This window comes from Tympanuchus pallidicinctus, unplaced genomic scaffold, assembly GCF_026119805.1.
Source record: "Tympanuchus pallidicinctus isolate F22 unplaced genomic scaffold, pur_lepc_1.0 scaffold5, whole genome shotgun sequence".
In the NCBI taxonomy this organism is placed as follows: domain Eukaryota; kingdom Metazoa; phylum Chordata; class Aves; order Galliformes; family Phasianidae; genus Tympanuchus; species Tympanuchus pallidicinctus.
Window position 1 is genome coordinate 63,011,071 of NW_026294769.1, and position 26,626 is coordinate 63,037,696.

A 26,626-nucleotide genomic window follows, 5' to 3' on the forward strand; every position below is an offset into this window, starting at 1 on the left:
TGAAGGCCATCTAGTCCAACTGCCCTGCAGTGAACAAGGGCAGCTACAGCTAGAGCAGGCTGCTCAGAGCCACATCCAGCTCTTTCTTCTGAAAGACTGCTTGTGAGTACAAACATACACCCATGCAAACTCATATATATGTGCTTATATGTATGCACAAAGATAATGCATATTCATAACTGTGCAGAAAATGAACTTCCAGGGCACATTTAAAAATAGATGCTCTTGATGCCTCACATAGAAAATTAAGGCTAAGGTTTCTTAAGAAGGCACAGTTTCATTAGTGTTAGATTTGTTTAGTGATTTGCACAAATGTTACTGAGGAGAAATGCAAGGTCAGCTTCAACAACACTGTAAATGGGCACAGCACTTTGATATGGTTACTTCCTCGCCCTGCAGCCTAGATGTGTGCTGCACACCACAGGGTATGCATGCCACAGCCCCTGCAACCAACTGGGATGATGAGGGAGAAGTCTTAATTTTTTTTGCCTGTTTATACTTACAGAAAAGGAATGACACATGATGTCAGTTAAAAAGCTGACCAGATTTAGTTGGTCTTTGTACCTACCTCTGAGTTTGAACCTGAGGTGTAAGGATGATGACTAGTGGGTTTGGTTTAAATCTCTTTATCTACTTACAGAAACCCAGATAGCAGAGTGCAGTTAGAAAAGCTTGGGAACTATTTGCGTAGTGAGGAAAGGCTGAACTTTCCCTCTTAACTATCAAAGACAAACAAAGGGCAGAGAAGAAATAAAGGTAAGAACTAAGGTAATGAAGAGGTGGCTTTCATGGCTAACAAGGGCATAAATGGTCTGCTAGTATGCAAGGAATCTTAATGGTCTTTGAGGAAAACCAAAGGAAAGATGCATCAGAGCAAGGAAGGAGTTGCATTCTTAAAAACAAAACAAAAAAACAAAACAAACCCTGACCCAACAACCAGTAATTAATTTGATATTACCTTATACATAATGAAAATGACAGGTGTGACTCACAAATAGTACGTGTGTGCTTGCTGCAAAGTCTTTATGCAAATATTTAGAGGAGAGTAACACAACCCTTGTGATAGTTACTACAGGTGGTATGTGTGGGCTGATTCTTACACATATCATTCTTTTCTCTTAAATGTTCAGAAATGCCCCCAAGCCTGTGACTGGTGACACTGAAGAACACAAGCTTACGTCTTCAAAGAATGGAAGGGGCTGGGAAGAAGATAGGGATATTTACTGTTGCAGTAAATTCAAGGTGAAAGGGATGAGGCTACAGATACCAAATGCTGTTCTCATCAGATGTCTCTATCTAATGTGAAGCTACAGTGCAGGAGAATCAAACATACCATACAGGTACTTAATCTTCTAGAATCAGGAAATATTTAATAGTATTTCATATTATTTTGTATATCAATGTTCAGTAGCTGCCAGTAAATAAGTAGTCACTGAGGAGAAACAGCTTGCAAAGGATGTAAGGAGAAGCAATAGTTCACTGGCTGTTGCTGAAGAGAAATGAAAGGACACAGTTTACAAAGCTGAACCTTTGCTCAGACATGTTCAGCAAATGATACACAGAGGGTGCTTCACAGAAGTCCTAACTCTACTGACTTGCTGAATTATCTGGAAATAAGTTAAAGTGATACAGTTCCTGCAGTGATAACTGACATGTACAGGATCAGTCTATTGTGATTTCTTACACCTGTGTGTGGATTAAAACCTATAAAGTGAGTAAAGTTTAGCTGCTTTAAAACACTGCTGTAAAAACACATCTGTAGAAAGTGAAAGAGTGAGAACCAGGCAGAGATTGTGCAGATCTGTGTCCTCCATAAACTGTTAAAGAAAAAGCACTGACAAATCACTAAGTGAATGCTTTATAACTTTAAAAAATGTTGACATTCCTATAATCACAGAATCACAGAATGGCCAGGGTTGGAAGGGACCTCAAGGATCATGAAGCTCCAACCCCCCGCCTGAGGCAGGGCCACCAATCTCCACATTTAATGCTAGACCAGGCTGCCCAGGGCCCATCCAACCTGGCCTTGAACACCTCCAGGGACAGGGCATCCACAGCCTCTCTGGGCAGCCTATTCTAGCACCTCACTGCTCTCTCTGTGAAGAACTTCCCCCTGGTATCCAAACTAAATCTTCCTTGACTTAAAACCATTTCCCCTTGTCCTATTATCTACCCTTTCAAAGAGTTGACTCCCCTCCTGTTTATAGGCTCCCTCTAGGTACTGATATTTTCCTGTCTGAATTTGAAGAAAAAAAGTAAAAGTGTAAAACTCTTTGAGAGCCACCACTTTTATTTGCTTTCTGTGAAACTGATCTCTGAACACCAGGATCCTGATGCATTTCATGCTCAGTTGCCAGTCCACCAGGTTGTACAGAAGAGCTTTCTGTGGTTTGCCTGAAGATAACGGTGAATCATGATTCCTAAAACTGAGATGCCAGTGTAACATTGGACTTAATGATCTCACAAAAAGGAAAGCAGGAAAGTGAGAGCATATATTTTTTTTTTAAATATATAATTTGCTTTTTTTTTTTTTTTTTTTTAATGATCTCCTTCTTAGAAGAGAAAACAAGTCCTGAAGAATCTGCAGTTTTAAGCTGCTTCCTCATATGCAAGGTTTGAGCTCTATATCCTTGGCATTAGCAAAACACTGCTGCATCCAGCCTGTCAGGGCATAGCACCTTTCAGGTCAGAATCACAGAATCACAGAATTGTAGGGGTTGGAAGGGACCTCCAGAGATCATCGAGTCCAACCCCCAAAACCTGAAGCTGAATCAGAAACCTGAGCTGAGTCTTGGTAACTGACTTGTAAAGCTGCATTTCAGGAAGCACAATGATCAAGTCATCTGTAGACAGGTATGTTTTTAACACCTTAGTTGCTGTGGGATTATTGCAATTATCTTTATGGATTCTGGAGATTGTGAATAATTCAGACTGATCAGATTGATTGTGAAAGGCTGCAAATGGGCTCTTGTCTCAGAACTGCTGCAGACTCATACCTTATTGCAGCAGTGATTGTATTCTTCAAAGAACTACTGGACCTTTTAATCTCATCCAAACACATTTTCTCAGCAAAGTGTAACCCGTATCAGTGGACCAGCAATCTGGAAAAATAAACAGCAGATGAGAGCAAGCCCGGAGGGTTCCTTGTGAAGAAAAAGATCTTTCTGCACTCTTCTTAGTGCAGAGCCAAGACCTCACACTGCCCTATTTTCCTGTACAATGGCGCTGGGACTTCTAGTGATCTGATTACATGCTTGGGCAGTTCTACTCACAGTGCCCAGGGATGATTACTTTGTTGCAGGCATTGTTTTAGCTTCAGTAAGCTTTTTGAAAAAAATTGAAGAGGCAAAAACTGTTTTCTTTAATGAAAAAGCCAACAACTTTGCTACCTCTTTTTTCTGTCCATGCAAGTACTGTATCAGTTTTTCTTCACAAATACTTTTGAATAGGAAAGCATACTGTAGAATAAATTACTAGTGTAATTAATGATACCACAGATCTTATTACTTCCAAATTGAAGGGCCTAGAGATATTTTCAACCTCTTGGGCCTAGCTGAACATTTCAGCAACGTCACAGCTCTGAGATTGTAAGACTAAAAGAGGCATCTCCTCCTCTCCCTGCCTCTTGCCTGCTTATGGAAAGGAAGTTGGACATGCAGGCAAGGAGGGAGCTACAGCATGATCTGGACAACCCAGAAACCACTGTTGTGTATTTGGGTATAATCTGCTGTTAGGCAGCTCATGCGTGAAAGGGCACAAGATGGGCTCAAGATGGTTCCACCAAAATAATGCATGAAGTTAAGGCAAATGGAGGAACTGTGTGAACGGCCCACTGACTGTATGAGAGCTAAGACCATAGCACTTCACTACGCTTGTCCCATGTATTAAACCTAGCATCTTGTGTGAGTCTTGACTCCTTGCTATCCCTGTTGTGCAGACTGTAAATACCTTGGCCTGGGTTGTGATGCCGTGGGAAACCTGTAGGGCCAGCTTAGAGCCTTGGACTGTTTAAATAAGAGACAGAGTCAATAATCACCAGATGATCCAACACTAAATGCAGGATCAGAGAGGAAGGGGAAGTGTTCCCAACTCAGTGCTAGCTCTAAGGGTTGGAAAAAGGACAGAGTTGTTCTTCTCTTACTCTGTTCCATGACTCCAACTTGGTTAACATCGATTATCAGAAAAGGGGAATAGGTAGACAGAGGTGTCATCTGAGTGCTGAAGCATGGCTGAGCTGACCCATAGCAGTGACAGCTGTTCCTGGGCCAAAGAGCAAGCTTCAGTCAATGACCTAAAATGTAAAACTAAATACATTGAATAATGATTTTGTTGACCAGTCCGAGTTGTAGCTGGAGCAAATTTTCTTAGAAAAAGGGATGTCTCATGATAAACAAGAGGCCAAATTTTGCTTTTAGTTATAAAAATGAAACTTCCCTTGGGGTCAAGTCACATGTAATTTCAGTGATGGAAAGAAGAGCAGAATTTTCCTTCAGCACTGAAGAGAGCTGACCTTTGAAATAAACGGCATTACAAATTCCTTGGCCTTTTGTCATTTGTCTTTTCTACTAAGGATCCTGCTGCTGGGATAAGCTCTTGCTGGAATAGCTGCTGCCATTAAAGGAAAAATAACCCTGGTGATTGTTGGTGAAAGTAGAAAGCATGAAGTCTCCAAGTTTAAAATCCAGCACCTGTGGGCTCCCATTGTTTTAGGGGACCTGACTGGTAGGCTGTGATTGGCCTAGGGTTGGACGAGCTGTGAGGTACAACGTTACATCAAATTCCCAAGATGGATTACCACAGTACCAACACTTCCTTGGTACCACCACGTTGGGTGTTTCAGAGACTCAAGTGCCTCTGCTGGATGAAAGGATATCAGGAGAAGAAATTAATGGTGAATTTAATTTCATTTTAAAAAGACCTGTGAGGGAAATGTTGCTGATTCCCACTCAAGTGTGGAGATCAGGATGAATATCAGGAAACTTCTTTACAGAAAGGGTTGTTAAGCACTGGAATAGGCTCCCCAGGGAGGTGGTTGAGTCACCCATCCTTGGATGTGTTTAAAAACCATTTGGATGTGGTGCTCAGGGGCATGATTTAGCAGAGGGTTGTTAGTTAGGGTAGTATGGTTAGGTCACTGTTGGACTCTATGATCTTTAAGGTCTTTTCCAAGCCAAGTGATTCTATGATTCTATGATCACACCAGTCAGTACCAGTAGATGGAGCTACAGCCATAGAATGCCCTTCATGCTGACCTAAGGGATAACCTTTCCACTCACTCTCCAGGGCTTAACTTCTAAATAAGCAAAGCTGCCAGGAGTGCAGTTAGGAATACTCCTAATAACTAAAGTAACTCATCTGAATGGATAGAACTCACATTTTCCTCTTTTTTTGTTAAGACATAGCAACATCTTAGCGCCATAAACTACTTAATTCATCTGTCTGAATGTTCATTTTACACATCAGGTGTTTTTCAGGAATAATCCCAGCACTCCGATAGAAAGCAAAGTCTCCTTGCTGTGGAGCTAAGAAGCAGATGGAGGTAGTATCCTTTCCTCTTCTCCTTACAGGACTTACAGAACTCTGTTGTCTTTACTGACTCTGTAAATCACACATGATGGCTCCCCTTAGTTAGACAAGTAGAAACCAGCTTTCAGACTTCAAGGGGATTTTGGAGAGATTTCTTTTTCCTAGGGAGTTATGAATGTTAACCAAGTCATCTCCTTTGAAATGGCAGCTGAAGAAATGGAGTCAGAGTTTGCAAATGTTAGCAAGTTCTTTCAAATTCTTTAGACTTCACCAAACTAAACTTGCACTGAGATGGCAGATGAACTTGAACATAGATAAATATAGGGCAAAGGATCTGGGAAAAAATGATCTATACCAAATTTGGAATGAAGAGTTATAACTCAGGAAAGACATCTTGGAGCCATTGCTGATGGCTGTCTGAAATCATCAGCTCAGTATGCGATGGCAAGCAGAAGTCAATAAAATGTTGGAGCTCCTAGGAAAGTTATTAGGAACAGGACAGAGAGTGTAATGTTTTTTTTTTAAAAAAAAAATGAACACACAAAAAACCCTGTGTTCTTGTAGCAGAGTAAAAGGGAAGCAAAACTTGTTGAGGGGTTGAAGCTCTTACCTTACAGACTGAAAACGGTGGGCCTTGGATCTGAAGAGAAGCAGGCAATGGAGAGATGTAATTGTGATTTACAAAGTGATGAGTGTGCTAATTGAACTAATCTTGCATCTTGTTTCCTAGATTGTGATATGGGATCTAGGAAGCAACCAGCAAAAGATGAGGTTAAAACAGAAAATAAATTGCTTATACAGTGAGTAGTGACTCTCTGGAGCTTGCTGTCACAGGATTTTGTGAAAATGCTCTAGTACTCCTTATCCAACCATTGTAAATGCTGAGTGCTAAGGGAAAGGGCTGCAGATAACCACCCACCTCACATTTCCTCCTATACACCATCAGAAATGAAGCAGTGACTGAGATGGTTCACTTGGTGTGTGTGGCCTACAGGGAATTTCTTGCATTCTGTGGGTCAGCAAAGAAGTTTGTGTCCTTTTAAAAAGGAGGTTGCCCTGCATGATGCAGCTTTACCTACACACTCCATCCCTAATTCATCACCAAAATGCTGAGTGCATTTCAACTCTAAGTGCCAACTGATAGTTTAAAATTGAGAGTCAGACAAATTAAGATTTATAGGAAGATGTACAACTTGTATGTCCCAGCATAAACAGAGCTTCTTTATTCGGTACATATGAATAACAGTATTGGCTCCCAGTGTTTCAGAATGAAATGGAAGAACAAGAGGTGAAATGAGGTCACGCTTTTGTGCAGTTTTAGGAACAATGAATGAATACAATGCAAGCTGCTCAAATCGGCTGGAAAAGTTTCCTTATCCTTTAACTACTTCTCTGCTGACTTTCCCTAACCAAATTTCTCAGCAGCAATAAGCTGAAAACTAACCATCTAACTTGTACGTCTACAAGGTTATTGAAAGAGGAGATTGACTGAATTTTCTTGTTCCCTTCAAGATACTTTCTGTCCTGTTTTTTTGTCCCCCAATTCATTACTTTGCTTCTACCGCTCTGTGAGGACTGGGCTGCCTGTATGCACTTGCTCATGCATTTACATGCACACACGCATGGACACACTTCCTCATCCCACTCACAGTCTTTGCCATTAATTCCCAGCCTCCCAGCATTCTGGTTCAGAGCGTCCATTTCCTCTGCTCCATGGTTTCTTTAATGCAATCCATGTTTCATCTTCGCAGTGTTTTCAGCCCTAACAAGCCTTGCTGATGGTTTGTCCTTGCCTCTTCTCCCATTCTTTATCTCTTTTTTAAGCTTCCCTATTGTCAACATTAACTGACTCATTTCTTGTGTTAGGTACCTGCTTTTCCCTAGCAAGTCATGCAGCTGCTTAGTCATATAATTGCAGGACTGTTTCTTTTGTTATAGGCAAAGCAGTGCAGCTTTTCCCAATTGATCTTTTGGAAAAGATTTAATAACTTCTGATTAAATCTTTCCCAGACAGCTCAGCAGAAATAAAGCAACCAGCACGGAGAGCTTCAGCCTAATTTATTTAAAATCTAACAACTCACAAGAACTAAAAAAGTCTTGTAAAAGAAAGTGTTATTTCCTTAATTATAGGCATTATATGCTCCCTCAGTTATGCTCTAGCCATAGCATATTTAACTCTTCACTCTCAGCAAGTCCTCTTGATACCAAGGGAATGCTGCCTTTTTTGGACAAAACGTCAGCTGTATGGTCATCACAGAAAAATGCTTGTATTATTACAACCAAATATTCTCAATTACAATCTGAGTGGCGTTTTCCTCAAATAAATGCTAGTGCAGTCTGCTTTTCAGACTGGCTGAGTAACAGAAGTATTTGCTCCCTTCCTACCTACTTCTTCCCTCAAGGTCTGACGCTGTGGGGGGCAGCTCTTCCTGGCTTTGTTTGAGTGGTGCCAGCTGATATCAGCTGAGCATCCAACCCAAAAATAGTTCTTTTGGAAGTGTTCTGCTCTGTGTTCCCTTACGCAGCAGCTAACAAGAAGGTGGGGAACTGTTTTGATGGTGCCCACTGGCTGTCGACAACTGTTCTCCCAGACACACAAGTAGACGGAGCAGGTGAAGATGGTCTGCAATGACTGGGTGATCAGGAGAGAGCCCTGGCTCTGCCTGGACCTGTGCTAGGCCGAAGGGAACAGACTTCTCACAGAAGTGTTTCAAAAGTGTTTCAGGGAGGTTTGTGGTGGCAAACAGTTTGCAGAGGTTTGGATAGGTGTAGCCCTGTGGGACATGGTGAGTGGGCATAGTGGTGATGGGTTGGTGGCTGAACTAGATGATCATAGTGTTTTTTTCCAACCCTGATGATTCAATGATTCTATGATTCCATGAACACATGTCCTTCAGAGGCTGTCTTGTATGTGTTAAAGGGTAGCAAGATGCCATGGCATTCAGTGAAACAGTGAAATGATTGTTTTCCCATTGTGCCCTTGTCTTCCACACCTACAGAACATCACTGAAAAAAATCACAGAATTCCAAAATGGCTGAGATTGGCAGGGACCTGTGGGTCCATCAGGCCCAACTCCTGCTCAGGCAGGCACACCCATTGCAGAGGGCCCAGGACCATGTCCAGGTAGCTTTTGGAGATGTCCAGATGATACAGCCTTTGGGCCATCTGTGCCAGTGCTCTGTCACCTGCACAGACTGTTCTTCCTTCTGTTCAAGGGGAAACTCCTGTTCTCCAACTTGTGCCCACCGCCTCTTGTCCTACACTGGGCATTACTTGCAGTTTTCTCCAGGAAGCAGGCAGTCTATGTGGAGCTGCACATCCAGTAGAAAGGAGAAAGAAAAAGATTTAAAATATTTCCCAACTTTAGCATTTGAAAAATATTGACTGTTCCATTGTAACGGTGTGCTCCTTGGGGCTTGCTCTGCAGCTCCGTCCAGCTCTTTCCCTTTGATGTTTTGCCCACAGTATAGTAAGCTTCAACAAAGAAAAGAAAAACAGCTTGTCCTCTTCAGAGCAAAGAACAAATGAACTGCAAAATTGAGCTGAAACAGTACTGTGGTTCTCACAGCAGTGGATTCTTTTAGGTTAAGTGGCCTGAAAGGGCAGTGTAAAATTCAACCAGGAGAGGACTGGTCAAGCTGGCTGGAATTTGCCTGGGTCCAACTGAGTAGAAAATGTTGTATTTAAGAAGTTTTGGTAAATTTCTAAATTTTGGTAACTAGAAAAAAGACATTTTTTCAAACTTTTTTTTAGTTCTTTCTTCTGTTCAGACTCCTGTTTCAGGCAGCTCAGTATCAAAGAAACCAAAATGAAATAAGAATAATGTAATTTCTGGGAAACAATTAGTTGTGGGGAAAGCAGAACTCGGGTCTGAGAGTTATAATCAGACAAAAACAATTTCTCTCAGACTCACCAAAGTATATGGCCAAGTCCCCAGTATCCTTTAAGTTAAATGTCTAATCTATCTTGAACACTTCTGAAAGATATTTTTTCCTCTTGCTGTGTTCTTTGCTGTTTGTGTCATTCCTGGAAAGGGACTTCTTTTTTAGATATCGTCTAATTTTGTGGTGGGGATTGTGGATTTTGGCAAAGCACCAAAGTTTGAAGACTTTCAACACTGAAAGTTCTAAGAAAGAAATTATGTCAGATAGACTTTCTTACCTCATATGACACTTGGCCTGAGATTTACTGCTACTTTTTTTCTAGGATGCTGTAAGAAAGCTGTACTAGCTCAATAGAGCAGACTGGACCCCGTCATGCTCACAAAGTGGGCCCATGAGAACCTACTGAGGTTCAACAAGGCTAAGTGCAGGATGTTCAACTTGGATCAAGGCAGTGCCAGATGTTAGTACTGACTGGGAGAAGAGCTCATTGAGAACAGCTCTGTGCAGAAAGACTGGGAGGTCTTGATGGACAAAAAGCTGGACACAAGTCAGCAGTGTGCTCTTGCCATCCGGAAGGCCAGCAGTATCTTGGGCTGCATCAAAAGAGGGGTGGCCAGCAGGGCAAGATTGTCTCCCATCTACTTTTCCCTTCTAAGCTCCATCTGGAGCACTGTGTCCAGGTCTGGGGATACCAACACAGGAACAACGTGGAACTGTTGGAGCAGGTCCAGAGGAGGGCCAGGAAAATGATCAGAGGGCTGGAGCATCTCTCCCATTAAGAATGGTTGAGGGAGTTGGGCTTGTTTAGCTTGAAGAGGAAAAGGCTCAGGGGAAAACTCATTGAAGTACTTGAAGGGAGCTTGTAAGCAGGAGGGAGACTGATTTTTACATAGTTTGATAGTGATAGGACAAGGGAGAATGACTTTAAACTAAAAGAGCTAAAATTCAGGTTGGATTTTAGGTTGGATGTTGGAAGAAATTCTTTACACAGAGGGTGGTGAAGCACTGACACAACTGCCCAGAGAAGCTGTGGGTGCCCCGTCCCTGAAGGCATTCAAAGTCATGTTGGATGGGGCCCTGAGCAGCCTGAGCTGGTGGGTGGCAGCCTTGCCTGCAGCAGGAGTGTTGGAACTAGATGATCTTTAAGGTCTCTTTCAACTTAAGCCATTCTATGATTCTATGATTCCATGACACTAGTTTATTTTCCAAACAGTCATTCACAGGTTTATCCACATGGGAACAGAAGACTTCACCAAGAAAATGCAGTGTCTCAGTGGGAGCAACATGCCTCATGAGTTAATCTGGGGTCGTAGTTTTAAAAACACATATGTGATGTGGAAGTCTCAACCCCATTGCTTTAAGTGCTAAAGAGCAAGCTGCTCAGAGGCCTGAATGATGACTGTTGTGTACATGCCTATCTTCAGGTTCAGCACTCAGGCTGGTGTTTTCTGACTGGATGCAGTGAGGGGGAAGCTAAGGTGTTCCGTTCTCATAAGTTACCCTGGAAGGTACAAGTACCCTGTAGCAATATAATGGAAGAGATTCCAAGAAGCACATATCAAATATTTAGGAAACAATTTGCTGCTACTTTTGCTTCTGTTTCTGTTTTTAATTTGTCTGTTCCCACACGGTAAACCCTTAAGAGGGTTTAATCTCAAGAAGTTTATATAGCACAGGATGCTATGCTCACCATTGGGATGTGCCTCATGCATCACACATCTGTTTGCATGCCATGTTTGAGCACATGCCATTATACACAGGACAATGGATCCCACAGCCTCACCAGGCCCAGGCAGGGATAAAAGTGCAGCACAGAAGGCAACTCCATGTTTTGTTCTGCCTGTTGGCATCTGTCCTAGCTGCTGAATTCTGTGTGGTTTTGAGCAGTACTGGAAGACCTGGACTGAAGACCAGTGCTAAATGAGGAGTATTGTTCTCTCAAACTACTGCAGAACTATCCTGTGAAGAATTATGGCACACTGTGGGACTGTGCATGGATCTGTTTTCAGATAGTCATTATGAGGATCTAATTCCTTCCAAAAAAGTCCCCATCTCAGACTCTGATTGCAGTGAGCTGTAAGTCGTACTGTGAAAAGTCCAGCACTATGAAGCAAGACACCAGCTACTTACTCACTTCCCATCACTGAAGTTGTACAGTTCTATGCACTGAGTTCACTCCTGCCTTGTCACTCTGCAGACTGTTGACTCACTAAGGACTAGATCATGAAATCCCAAAGGATCTGTCAGATCCCAAAGGAGGATGTCTACTTGCTTTCCAACAGCCATGGTACCTCACAGAGATAAGAAACTCTGTAGTGTGCCTCTGTCCTTTATTTCTCTTTTGCAGAGTATTCCATGATGCCCCTAGCAGAGATCCTTCTGTGCTTCTGAGTAAAATTCCCATTGTGCAGTTGGCTTTTACACATTTCAAGGATAATTTTAAGTGTAGATGTTCATTGTTAGAGACAGAAACTAGGATATGAATCCATTCATTACTGTGCTCTGACTTTTCCAAAGTATCTCCCAATCTACGTTAATCAGAGGTAATGAGAGGAGACAAGGGCTAGAAAAATGCATTTCCATGAAGAATTTATTCATGATTTTTCTGCTATAAATTCCTTATGTAATGTAAGCTCATGCAAAGTGCCTCCAACAGAATGCCAAAAAGACATTTTTGGATGATCGCTGATTCCATAATGCTCCAAGGCACTCAGTGTCCCAGAGCAAAAACAAGGACAGAGGTGCTGGGGGCAAAGTCTGGGATGTGGACACCTCAGAAGGCTGCAGGCGTGCCGCTGCAAGGAGTGGTGAGGGCATGTCGGCTTGGCTGGCAGGCATGCAATTTCACCACAGAAATGTCCATAGGCATAAAGAGCAAGCCTTTGGCAAGCTGCTTTTGTCCAACTTCCCTGCCAAGTGCCAGGGCTCACACTAACAATTCTGCATGCAAGTCAGAACAAAACCAAATCCCAGCTCCAATATTATTCTGCTCCCACATGGCTATCACTTGCATTCATCTTGCATTTTGTGGGTGCTTGGTATTAAGCATGGTAGAGCTGACAAGACCTAAGATTCACAGAAGCCATAAGCTAAAACACCAGAACTGTTTGGTCAGGAACAATATTTCAGTAAGGCAGGTGCTGGATGCTGTGGCAGAGGACATCCAAGCCAAGTGACAGCAGGACACAGTTTTCAGTAATTACAGATAAAGCACCTGGCATTTGCTAGTGTTCTTAGAAGATCCAGTGAAGGAAAACATCTGGGGAAGTAGTTTGTAGACTTCTGGCAAAAAGCTGTTGTTCACGTTTTATTTTTCAGTGAAGCTTCATCCTCCATCCTAGAGGGTGACACAAAAGTGGGACAAATGGTCAATACACCAGAGAGTTGTGCTTACCATCCAGAGGGACCTGAATAGGTTGGAGAACTGAGCAAACAGGAACCTCATGGTGTTCAGCAAAGAAAATGCAAAATCTGTCTTCTGAGGAAAAAACAACCCAAGGCACCGGCACCTACCAGCTAGAAAACCATTTGGCAGAAAAGGACCTGAGGGGTCCTTTAACCATGAGCTGGCAATGTGTTTTTGCATCAAAGATGTCCAGCAGTGTCCTGGGCTGCATTAGGCAGAGACTGCCAGCAGGTCAAGGGAGGGGATCTTTCATCTCAGCCCTGCTGAGACACGTCTGGTCTCGGCTGGCATTCAGTTGTGAGCTCCACAGTACAAGAGAAACATGAAGACACAGGAGAGGGAATCCAATGATGGGGCATAACGATGATAAAGAACTCGGAGCGTCTGACACACAGGGAAGATCTGAGAGTACTTGTGCTGTTCAGCCTGGGAAATAGAAGGCACAGAAGAGTTTAGTCAGTGTGCATAAATACCTGATGGGGAGAGTAAAATAGACAGAATCAGTGGAGCATAGAAGCAGGACAAGAGGCAATGGACACAGTTTGAAATTTAAAAAAAAAAGCAACAACCAACCAAACAAAGAAACATAAACCACATTTTTTTATTGCTCAGAGAAGCAGTGGAGTCTCCATCCTGGATTATATCCAAAACCCAACTAGTTAATTCTCTGAGCAGGACAACTGGACGAGAGATGCAGAATTCTCTTCTGACCTCAACTACTCCATGATGCTATGACTTAGGCAACACAAACAAAGCAAACCTCGAAAGCAGAAAGGCCTAAATGTGTTTTGACTTACACTTAGATTTCATTCAGACAGCTCAGCAGCAAGAACACGATATAAGACTGGTCACAGATTATGTTGCTTGGTTAACTCCAGTCATTTTCTTCAATAGCAAATCATCTTAACTGCAGGCCCCATGCAGTGCTGTCTCAAGGTGGCCCCAACAGCAGTAAGAGCTGCTGCCCATTGGTACAGTGCAGAATTTTTCAGTTTTGTCAAGAGCCATAGAACACAGAAATGCGCAGTAGTTGAAGTTGGAAGGACCTTTTGAAATCACCTGAGGGATCGTTTTTCTCTGTACATTTGCAGCCAGTTCAACATGTTAGACAAACAATATGTACACCATCATAGTCAGTAAGACTTGTCTCACCCACCCCAGAAACACTTCATCTTTCACAGTACCTACAAAGCACTCAGAGGCTTTGTGATGGATGTCAAAAAAAGAAGTGAAATTTTCCTGAAGAAAAACAGCAGACCATATTTTCTTTATTTATGACATCTAGTGCTGAAGAAACGCTGAACTTATTTCTTCAGTCCTATGGAGCCTGACCCGCTCTCTCCCCTGAGGAACATCAGTCTTTCCACTGACTTTCACATGTCTGGATCACATACATGGTGCATGTCGTGTATCTCTGTCCCATAATACATGGAATTTTCTCCTAACTGTTGAAAGGTATATGGTAAACTTCACACACATATATATACACATATATAAAAAGAGTTGGATTTTACGGCCATGGCTGGGAATGAAAGTAATCATTAGGAAGTTGCACCTTGTACCTTGTGCCTACTCCAATACTGAAGTCTATAGCAAAATGCAAAATCTGGAGGAATGAGGGGAAGCCATTATTACTTTTTCTATGAAAATGCTATTTTTATTAAAAGCAGGAGGTGGGCTGAAGGCGGCACTCCTCTTTAAAATAACTTGGATTTAAGCATCAATAATGGAAATTTATATACTGTGGCTGGGTTATGTCTAGCACCTCTCCCATCTTTTCTAACTGTCCATAAATAAAAATGTTTAAGGCCAATGAATATAATCAATGAATGATCTTAATGTTCTGCTTTCAAATTGTTTCCATTTCATAGGAAGTTCAAGTTTCCTTCAGTAAATGGTTTAAACTTTCCCGTTCATACTCACTTTCTAGTAAAATCTTTTTTATCCATATTAAATCTTAGTTTACTTATTGGGGAAGAGCAAGAATGCCACAGAATAATCACAAAAGTGGTCATTTTAATGTTAAATTTCTTAAAAATATTTAGCAGCTCCTTTTCTACTATTTGGAATAGAAAAAGTGCATTGCTACTTTTAGTCTCTTGGGAGCATTTATGTTGGCCTTCTAAACAGACTGTCTGAAATGCAAGCCTGAGATCTAGATCAGAAGTGATTAACCTCTGCAATTGTGGAGGGCCTCACTGCTTTCTACAGAGCTCTAGAAGAGAGTGGCAAAGACCAGAACTGGGAACTGAGTCCTTGATTTCTCCAGGTAGGGAGAATTTACCAGCCAGTGTCTCAAACAGTAGAGTTGGGCACATTTTCCTGCTGTCTGATATTGTCAAAACTTGGAACCTCAAGAACATGGTAGGAAAAGAGGAAATGTCAACTGCCTCTACTGAGTGTGATTTACTATAAGCAAAGAAAAATATTCCTTTTTTTTTTTTTTAATAAAACCACATAGCCATTTTTCTGAGAACAAATTTTCTCAACAAATTAAGCACCTTCTACTTTACAAGGAACACAAACCACCATTGATTACAAATACAGTCTATCCTGCTAAAATACTGAAGAAGATAAAATCCTAAGCATTCCTGCAGGACTGAACTCTAAAATTAAAGAGCTAGAATCTTCCATGTTTCGTTTATTAAAGTTTATCTCACATTCATAATGAGCCCTTTGCCACCAGTTCACTTCAAACACTCTGGCTTTTGGTACTGGTCTAGGAAAATCATTCGCTCACTCTTGCCACTTTCTTTCCAGTGGTCGAGAGGGAGGTTAGTTAACAATCTTTCCTCACCTACTCTTTATTCATTCCCTGTGTATCACAAATATTTAATACATGATTCCAGATTCTGGTTAAGTGCTCAGTGCAAAAATTCCAAGCCACAAGCCAGGTGCTTGACAGGGCTGGGGGAGGAAACAGATTGCTCCTACCTATGGGTCCAGGGATTTAGAGCTGGAGTAGGATGAGTGGTGGAGCTGTTACCAACCATCCCTGGGGTTCTGCCCTGGAGGAAGGCTCTGAGGGATGGTCAGGGCTGGCAGGAGCCTCTGGGAGAGGCAGCTATGGAGAAGTGCTTAAATTCATAGAGGCTCCCTGGCCTTGGAATCGATGTGGAGGAGACAGTAGGATGGAACTAGTTACCGGAAAGTCTTTAGAAATGTAGCAGGTGGAAAATTTATTAGATATAATAAAATATTGTAGAAGCCTACTGCCAACATTTTAAACAAGATAATTCCCAGTAACAATCCACCTGATTTTACCCTGGGTGTCTGAGGAACTGGGGAGTCTATTCAGCCTTCCACATCACCAAATGCTTTCTCATTTCTGTCCCCTTACCTGCACTCCCCTTATGTAGCAGTTAACCTACATAACACATTGCCTCATGCTCTATTCCTGGATAACAGAACAGATATATGGGTGAAGCTAAACCATACTTGGCTTGTTCACCCTAAACCTGTGGAAGAAGAGATTTTGGGGCAAAAAGAAGAGTATTCTTGGTATCAATTTCTGGGAATTTTTGTTTAAAATTCCTTCCATTTTTGTGACCTGGCCTAGGCCAAGAATACGAAAGAAAGAAATGTGCTCTTTGGGAGTATTTCAGTAATACCTAGCGATAAGTTGTCTCTGGAAGTGATTATTTCAGCAGGATCCAGGGAGGATTTAAAATCTAAATAGAAATAGAAAGCAGCCCAGCGCTCTATTTGAATTGGTGGTAAAATTAAGACAAGTGTCTCAGCAACCCAAGAACTTTTGCCAAATATCTCTAGGATGGCATTTTAACCTTGGTTTATGTTGTGGCTGCTTCTTTTGAAAGCCTTTAGGGGAGGAGTAAAAGGGCATAAGCCCCACACAATTTCTTGTACTGCGTCTCCAAATCTAAGCAGTACAGAGTGAATGAGGTCAGAGGAAACATAAGCAGTCCTCCCCAACCTCTCAGCACCTGGTTTGCTATTAAAACATCTGTGGTAATAAGTGATTGAGTTTGGCCTAAATCCCAGCCTTGTGTCTATTTTTGCATAACAGAATGGATATGACCAGTAAGAGTGGTTATATGTTTGTCTCTGTTCACATAACTGCTTTGTGTTTCACTGGTCAAGGAAAGGGACTGTCCCACTCTGCTCTGCACTGCTGTGGCCTCACTTCCAGAACTGTGTGCAGATTTGGGTGCCACCATACAAGAAGGACATAAAACTATTAGAGAGCATCCAAAGGAGGGCTACAGAAATGGTGAAGGGACTGGAGGGCAACGTGTGTGGGGGGCAGCAGAGGTCTCTGGGCTTGTGCAGCCCAGAGCAGAGGAGCTGAGGGGAGGCCTGATGGCGGCTGCAGCTCCTCATAGGGAGTGGAGGGCAGCGCTGAGCTCTGCTGCATGTGACAGCGACAGGGCTGAGGGAACGGCATGGAGCTGTGCAGGGGAGGGGGGTGGGGGTCAGGGACAGGGTGTGCACCAGGGGGCGGTGGGCATGGAACGGGCTGCCCGGGGCTGTGATACAATCCCGAGGTGCCAGAGCTCATGGAGCATTTTGACAACATTCTCAGAAATAGAGCTTTGAGTGTCCCCGACAGGGATCTCTAGGAAAGAGTCCAGCGGAGGGCCACAAAGATGGTGAGGGGCCTGGAGCATCTCTCCTATGAAGAAAGGCTGAGTGAACTGGGTCTGTTCCGCCTTGAGGAAAGGAGACTGAAAGGGGACCTGATCCAGGTCTATAAATATCTAAGGTGTGGGGGGCAGAATGGCGAGGCCGGACTCTTTTCAGTGGTGAATGGAGACAGGACAAGGGGAAACGGCTGGAAACTGCAGCATAGGAAGTTCCGCACAAATGTGCGCAAGAATTTCTTTACAGTGAGGTGACGGAGCACTGGAACAGGCTGCCCAGGGAGGTGGTGGAGTCTCCTTCTCTGGAGATGTTCAAGACCTGCCTGGATGCCGACCTGTGCGACCTGCTGTAGGGAACCTGCTTTGGCAGGGGGTTGGACTCGATGATCTCTGGAGGTCCCTTCCAATCCCTACGATTCTGTGATTCTGTTTGGAGAGGGGTGTCGGACTGGATGAGATTTGTGCCTGTCTTCCAACTCAGGATGTTTGATTCTCTAATTCTAGGGACAACCTCAGTCCTGCTTCTGGGGTTTTGGCCTCCAGGGTGAGTCAGCATCACAGCACAAAACTCTGGCAATTATATTCATAAGACCTTGAGAAAATGGCTCCTTACGAAATGGTTGTGGGATCTTTGGAGAAAGCAAAGTTATGAGTGGGCCATCTCAGAGCCTACGCCTAAAGCCTGAGTCTGGTTTGGTAGCGCTTCCTGCCTTCATCTTTTAAAATTCAGTCTCCTGCATTCAGGTCCAGCCTGAGAACAAGCCAAGTTATGCATTTTTTCAATTTCATCACCTGCACTGTGAAAGAAAGATGTAGGTGTGGTTGCATATGTGGATTTCTGCAGGTACAGCTGAAGTCATGCTGTCACTTCTGACAGTTTGCCCCCAGCGCTGGCAGAATGCCTCCCAGCTACAGCTCATGTATTTGAAGGCATGAAAAACTGAATTTGTAATTAAGAAGGCATTGAAAACACAGGTGTCTAGATCGGATGCTTGTCAGGTATATTACAGACTCCCTTTACCAGCAGAATCATGTTGCTAATCTGTTTGTAGAACTTGATTTATGAAGATTAATAAGACAGCCAAATTATGTCAACTTATGGCAAAAACCATGTATTTTTCTTTTGGTTCGGATTCCAAAAGGTTATTTTCTTTCTCATAAGGCTATTTTTAATGGCAGAACGTATGTGTACGCTACCCAGTCCTGCACGGAATGCCAGGACAGCTCACAACACTGTGATTATGTGACCCACCAAAAGTTTAAGCAAAAAAAATTAATCTATTTATTAATTAATAGCCATTTCAAACCTGGAAAGAACCAGAGTATGTCAGTTATTTATTTTCTTCTCTCTTAGGATCTGATCCAGAAATCCTTGGTTTCTTCTCTGTTTGTGTCTCCTTATCCTTCTCAGTGATAACTGGAAGTTCCTGGTGTCTTCTGGTGTCTAGTAAGCCAAATTCTATTAAGCCTGTATAAATAAATACATGAATAAATGGAAATCTCTATATTAAACACTGTTAATCTTGACAACCTACATTGTCACCATTTCATCTACCCTTTTCCTAAACACAAAGCTCTTAAGGATATGAGTAGCCACAGACCTTTAACCAATCTTAATGGTCACATCTGTTCTGTTGTGCAAGAGAAGACATAAGTGTGGGATATAGGCCAAACTCAACACCCTTACACATTATTTGCCCTCAGGCAAATTACAGAGTTCTTTTCTGAGATAATTCATTGGGTTCTTTCAATTGCATTCTTTCAATTGGAATGATCCCTGGTTGTTCTGCTTTCAAATACATTCAAGAAAACCTTCCTCTATGCTTTTCCCCATAAGGTGAAACCGCATGAATGATAATAGAGAGAAAAGGCATTCACTGAAGAGGGTAAATGGAGAAGTCTTCATTAAGAAATCCCCCTGCCACTTAACAAACACTAAAATGTATAGATTGTTGAAGCCTCTATTAAGGTTTCTATTAAGGTTTAATAAATCTAGACTAGACCAAAATCTATATATGTAGGTCTTGGAAGTGAATCAATTTATTATAGATACTGGGAAGGGGAGGGAATTTAAGCTCTTTTATGTGCTTTGATCCACAATCCCATAACATTTTCCAGTAGTAAAAAAAAAAAAAAAAAAAAAAAAAAAAGCCAAGACTTGTGATGGCACCTGCATTATTTTATCTGCACATGTAAGTTATGGGGTTTTTTTGCAAGTAAAGAAACCATTTGGGGCATTCATTTGGTTCAAACATAACTTTCTTCTACATAACAATCAATTCACAGATTCTGAAAATGACTAAATTGTGGTCTTTTCATCCTCAGAAGAAGATAAAGATGTTCTGCAATCTGACCACAGCATCACACTAGAGGTGGTTCTGCTGCGTGAAGAAGCTTTAAAGCACATGGGATGTAACTGTGTGCTCAAAACAGATTTACAATTGCCCAGTCAGAAACAGCAGCAAAGGAAGCAGGGCCAGAGCAGTGACTGGAAAAATCTGGGGCCTTGCTGACTATAGATATAATAAGGGTTCATTGGCTAAAAAGCAAAACAAAGCAAAAAAACAACAACCTTAGTCTAGAAAATTATTTTAGTTACAGGGTTTCTGGGGCTCTTACCGTGGATGAAGCATAAAGTCGAACACCGTTATGCAACAGAGAACATGATGAATTTCACATGATAGTCAAGCTTTTTATACTTTGCGAGTAAAGTTTTCTTCCCAAATCAAGGAATTAATAACCATTTATTAAGTTTCCCAAAGTCTAAACATCACACAGTCCTCCAAACCAATGAAATCTGGTTGAATCCAATATTCTACTTGAAGAGCTTGACTTTACTTAAACATTTACATTTCAAAACTTAAACATTTGTGTACTCACATTAATTTCACTGTCATGTATATGGCACTGGAAATTTAAGTATGACTCTGTCTCTGAGAAGACTGAATAAGTTCTTACAATAGTTCTCCATCTTAGCTTTTCATATTCCTGCTTCCTGTCCTGCCAGAGATTTTGGCTAACAAGTTGTGTATACAGCAGTTTTAGAAAAATACACTACCTGACTGTAAACTTCCAGGAGTTGAACAGTTTTAATATTTTAACCTCTATGTATTATTCAAATTTCCAAGTCGTTTTCATTCCTATTTCTTTCCCACTGTGGTCTTTTAACGTATGATCCCACTGAAGTGACTGAAAATTATCACACTGACATTTTTGACACATTGGCATGATAGAAGAAGGAGATGTGGAAGCCTGTTGTTTTATGGAGGAAGGAGTAAAATTACTAATTCAAATTAATCTCTTTTTTTAATTGCAGTAAATAGCTTGAGGGAGATAGGCACAGTTAATCAGCGCTCGATTTAAACTGCTGAATCTTCATGTTTTGTGTGAACCAGTACATGCTTATTCCTGTAGGTTTGCAGCCTACATGCTTATTACCAAAAGCTTCAGATATATGTGGGTGTAGTCTACAACTGCAACTGCTTTGGCCAAATGTTCTGGACCGTTGGAGTCTTCTGACAATAGAAGCAAAGGAAAAAACCCATCACTGTATATATAAGACAAGAAATGCAACTTGTACTTGTCTCATTTTTCCATTTTAATAATCAAAATCTTCGGTAAATATTAATCATTTAATTCTGCCAACCCTTCCTTGAAGAAAGAAAGTAGGTAAAGTTATCACCATTGCACAGACAGGAAGATTGAAGCAGAAATGTCACACATCGCACAATATATTCCCAATTCAGAAGTCAGAAATCTGTATCACTTAACCCTGAATGTTCATTAGCATGGTCAAAATGGACCAGTATCCTTTGGGAATGCCATAGTGACTCTTTACAGAGATATACGAGCATTTTTCATGCATAGCAAACAGAATGGAAAATAAAAAGATCAGCTCTCATTACCACCTATGTTCATGCTTCTAAATATTATATGTTATATATAGGCTATATGATACTTCTGACACCTGCACCAACTAATTTGGTCTAGAGTATATTTTATCAAAAAACAAAACAAAACAAAAAAAAGCCAAGTGTTAGAGCAGTGTTGGGTCCAGCCTGGAACTATTCCTTGTATCTCACTTATTAGATCATTATTTTATACCAAAGAAAAAGATGGGTTATTTTTCCCTTCTGCACCTCTCTGTGATATTGCTAAATCCTCTTTGAGAAGTGGACTTCTAAGTAAGAAGGGCTTGGATGCCTGAGACAGGAGCTTCCTTTGTATGCACTCTGCATGCTAAGCTCTTCTGTGGTTTGTAAATCTCTGCAGGTGCCTCCGATCAGGGCAACACTCTGAACTGGATATGCTGAAAAATTCACCAGTCGGGAGTGTGCTGGCTGTTCCAATTGCTGTACAGTTAATTGTGAACAGATGACATGCATGAGCGCTCAGCTACCAGCAGGAAAGGTCTTTTAAGTACATGGCAGGACCTATGAACTTACAAATACATAAAGGCCAGAAGGGTGGGTTACAACCTCTGTCTAGCCCAGACATGCTGCAAGCACAGTTTCTCCAAATGTTACTTAAACTGTGCCATAACTGCTGGTAAAGCAAATGCAGGTGAACTTTTTGACGCTCTACTTTCATTTGACAGAGACCCATCATGCTCACAGGACTCAGGGAGAAATGAACAGTGAGAGATGTCCCTGGGTCTCGATGAACCCTTCTGCTCCAGCCAGGAACAGGCCAAAGCTGAGAGTTTATTTGGATCCCAAAGTCCCCATAGCCTACACCTGTCCAGCACCAGATCCAGAGTCACACTGACTACACACCCATGAGCCATGTGTGGATAAAATGTCACAGGCTCAAAGCCCTTGCTAACACCACAGCCTTGAAAGAAACAAAGCGCGACTAATCCCAAACTCCCTTAGCTTCTTTTTGCTGTCCCTACTCTCCTCCACCTCACCCAGCAGCTTCAGTCCAAAGGGAGAAACACTGAACCGTGACAACTGAATCATAGAATCGTAGAAACATAGAATGGCCTGGGTTAGAAGGGACTTAAAGGATCATCAAGCTCCAACCCCCCCTGCCACAGGCAGGGCTGCCAACCTCTGTATCTAATACTAGACCAGTTAATTGATTATTTATTTTCACATATTTTCCTTATAAATTAAGCTAATACATAGTATTGGAGGGATGGTTCATCTCCTGCTTAAGCTTCTAGGTGACTGAAGAGTCAGATATGCTGAGACCCAGCACGCATTCCCCTAAGAGACTGGGACAACCAGTCCCCAACACCAAAGAGTTTAAAGTGTGGTGCTACAGCTGTGGTCAGAATAAGATTTGGAAACTGTGTCAGCTTCATTTCAAGCAGTTAAGATCTGCTGTAATTGTGGTTTGAAGGTAAGCTTCACAGTGAGCATCTTTAAATTAACTTGGATATGAATTTAGACATACAGTTACACACACCTATTTTTAAGGACAGGGATATTGATGTTGGCAAGGCAATAAATTCCAGTAATATCTCTCTGTAGAATAAAGCCAAGACAATTCAAACTCGTTTATTTTTTGTCTTCGCAACATTTTGCCAAAACCATCATTTTGTTGGCCACATAATTCTGATTTATATTCAACAAGAGTAGTAAAAAGCCTTTATAGAGGAGACAGCCAGAGTGACATTTTCCTATAAATCACAGTGATTTTTACTGCCACAAGATCCCGCGGCTCTACTTCAAATACAACTGCGCTGCAAAATGCGTGGATGAAACTGCATTCTTTCTGAATGAGAACCATGTTTCCCTTTTGCAGTGAGTGACTCCACATTCCTATCAGTCTCTAGCAGATAATAACAATATCCAAACAAAAGCAGTTTTCAGAGCTGATAGAACAGTGATGGGAAAACATGTTCAAAGTGGGTGCCACTCTGCATTATATTATTCTTAAAAAAAAAAAAAAAAGAGGTAGACAAGGTGCATAAGGGACAGTAAATTCTTTTTATTGTGTTTCTGTTGGTTGCAGTTCTGCAGGGAAAATTGTCCTGCTGGAAGAGTATGGAACAATGTAACTGTAATTGAAGTGATATTTAACTACTACCCTGGAATCTAGTACTGCACAGTTTTTATGTTTTTATGTAATCCTATAGACACTTTAATCAGGTAAGGGAATTGGGAAATACCTACATCCATTTCTTAACATAACAAAGGAAAATCTATCAAGGATTGCTGAATTCCTTCAGGAGGAGCAATCTCATGCAAGAATATAAGCTGAGGGCCACCCAACTGGGAAAGCAGCTTGACAGAAAAGGATCTGGAGATTGTGGTGGACACCAAGTTGAGCATAAGCCAGCTTCTGTAAAGAAGGCTAATGGCATTCTTGACTGCATTAGGCAAAGCATCACCAAGACAGGTGATCCTTTCACTCTACTCAGCACTGATGAGGCCACACCTGGAGTGCTGTATTAAGTTCTGAGGCCCCCAGGGAGACATGATCATAATGGAGACTCCAATAAAGAGCCTTGAAGATGATCATCTCTCCCATGAAGGAAGGACAAGAGAGACGGAACATTTTAGCTTGGAAGCTCAGGGAGGGATCTTACCAATGTCTGTAAATACCTGAAGGGGGGATGCAAAGGGAATGGAGCCAGTCTCTTTTCAGAAGTGCCCAATGCCAGTACAAACAGCAGTAGGTACAAGCTGGAACACAGGAGGATCCCTCTGAACACCAGGAAACTCTTCTCTGCTGTGTGGGCGGCTGAGCACTGGCAAGGTTGCCCAGAGGCTATAGAGTCTCCTTGGAGATCTGCCTTCGAGAGCCACCTGGATGTTGCCCTGAGCCTGCTACTCTTGAGCAAAGGACTTGGACCAGATGACCTCCAGAGGTCCCTTCCAACCTCAGCCATACTGTGGTTCTGTGCAATTAAAAAAAGCAGTAACCTGTTATACACAGTAAGGCATTTATTTCCCAATAAGGGCTGACATTTCTCTTCCACAGTCCTTTCTTTTCATTGTTTGGGAACAATATTACTTGGCTACTGCTCCATCTCCCATTCTCAAGGTGAGATGATGCAGATAAAGACTTCTGTTTGGATCAGAAATGTGGGTTAATGAAAAGAAAATTGAAAGTGGACATTTGCAGTACCACTGGAAGACAGAATCTGAACTGACTTTATAACAAAGGTCTGGAATGAAGTGGTGTAAGAATTGGAAAAGAAACATCTATGTGGAAGAAAATTACTTGAACTCCATTACCCTAGATCAAGAAACAAAGCCTATGATATCCAACCTGCGACTTGTTTTACATTATGAAGGGTTCAGAGGTTGACCTTGTGTGCTCCTCTTCTACTGTGGAGAAGATGAACGTAGAAATCATTTTCTGATTTTGAGATATGTTACTGAGATCTAGTTCTGAGGCCCCCAACACAGGAAAGACTTTGACAGACTGAGGGAGTTCAGTTGAAGGTGACTGAGATGACTGGGGCAGGAGCACTTGTCCTTGAGAAGGCGCTGGGAGAGTTGGGCTGGTCCAGCGGGAGATGGGGCATCATTGAGGGGACCTGACAGCAGTCCCAAGTTCTTCTAAGATGGGCATAAGAAGATGGGGAGCCAGGCTTTCCTCAGTTTTGCCTGGTGGGTAGATGAGAGATTCTGGGCGTACCCTGAAAGAGAACTTCAGACTGAGCTGGAACTTCTTCTCCATGAGGGCAGTCAGGCAGTGGAGGAAATTACCCTGAGACGGTTCAGTGTCCATCCTAAGAGGGCTTCAGCCCTGACTGGGCTTGCTCAAAGCCTTGAATGATCTGGTCTGACCTCAGGGCTGACCCTGCTTTGAACAGGAGGTCAGGCTAGAGATCTCCCGAGTTCCCTTCCAGTGTGAATTTTCCTATGGTCCTATGACTTATTACATTTTTTTCGAACTATGTTTGAGAGAACAGATAATAACTTTCCCTAATCTTTTTAAACTCTATTTCCAGAGACAAATTTCACCTACCATGTCCAGCACATTCCTTCCTCTGACAGCTGAAAACTGCTGATAAGTATGTCATTTATTATGGCAATTTTTATGATTTGGCACCACACTCACAAAAACCATTCAGGAGCCGCTTCATATCAAAGTGGGCGATCATACACAGTCATTTCAAATGGAAACCATAGGTCATGGTGAGCTGAGCTATTCTGTGATTTTTGTGAATGAGAACTGAAAAGTCAACTACTCTTTGACTATTTAGTCTCCATATCCAATTAGACGGCATCTTTACTTTATTGAGTGTAGCTTATTTGACTATACTAAAGTTTTAACCTCTCTTTTCAAAGACCACTGGTCAGTTTATCACTATGCATATGGCCAGGCACAAGAAATGCTCCCAAATTATTAAGCTGTTCTGAACAATGCTTCAATACAATTGAGACTGCTGTTTTCATGTCCCTGAAACAGCAAAACCAGAAATATTTGCAAGCTGTGTTGACATTCTTGAACACACCATTAAGCAACAATAAAAGAGGTTGTCATAGCTGCTGTCTCATAATGGAAAAGGTTTGTCTCTCCCCAAACTGGTAGCATTTTGCTTATCAGAACATTAGGAAAAAATGTTAAAAACCAGAGCTAGAAAAAAAAAAAGCAAGACAACAAGACGATATAAATCTTTTGTTTTATCTTAGTTCAACGTGTATTCCCTTATTCCCATTTTCTGTCAATCTTTTAATCAGTCTTCAAAATTGAAAACCAACCAAAAAACAAACAAACAAACAAAAAAAAAAAAACAGCAACAAAAAAAAGCACAGGGGAATGAAACCTAAGCTAACCAAGATTGGCCATATAACCAAAAGAAAATGTTCGCAGCTATTGTATTTCTTTGTCTTGTACAGCACTTAAAGAAAAACTGCAAAAGGAAAGTTTGCTTTCAGTATTTTGCAATTGAGTTTGAGTCTTGTACATTACCTCCCTGTGTTTTTTAACCCAACCAGAAGCAGTTAATGTGCGCTAGCCACCAGGGACTTAAACTGCAAGTACTTTGTATCCCCCCACTATTTATGGATGATGTGTATCTAGGACTCAAAAGTAAAACACAAACACGCAGCAAGGAGTGATTTGGATGAAGTTCTGAATGCAGTGCTCTTTAGCAGTAGATTTCTCACTAGAATTTACTAATGGCAAATAAAAAAAAGATTAATCACATGAACACGATTATGTCTAAATATTAATAAGCAGTGATATGGAAACAGGTAAAATATGTATCCTTAAAATCTTTAACTGCACACATTTTCATCAG

At 41.8% G+C, this 26,626-nt stretch overlaps 1 long non-coding RNA gene across 1 annotated transcript in view; it reads left to right on the forward strand.

The window, feature by feature from the left end:
* Positions 1-108: 108 nt before the first annotated feature.
* Positions 109-26,626, forward strand: part of LOC128090898 (uncharacterized) — a 38,066-nt gene continuing 11,548 nt past the window's right edge. Inside the window, exons 1-4 of the long non-coding RNA XR_008211137.1 lie at positions 109-1,340; positions 18,773-18,865; positions 19,256-19,304; positions 25,331-25,393. This is a non-coding gene — a long non-coding RNA (uncharacterized LOC128090898). The remainder of the gene's footprint in view (positions 1,341-18,772; positions 18,866-19,255; positions 19,305-25,330; positions 25,394-26,626) is intronic.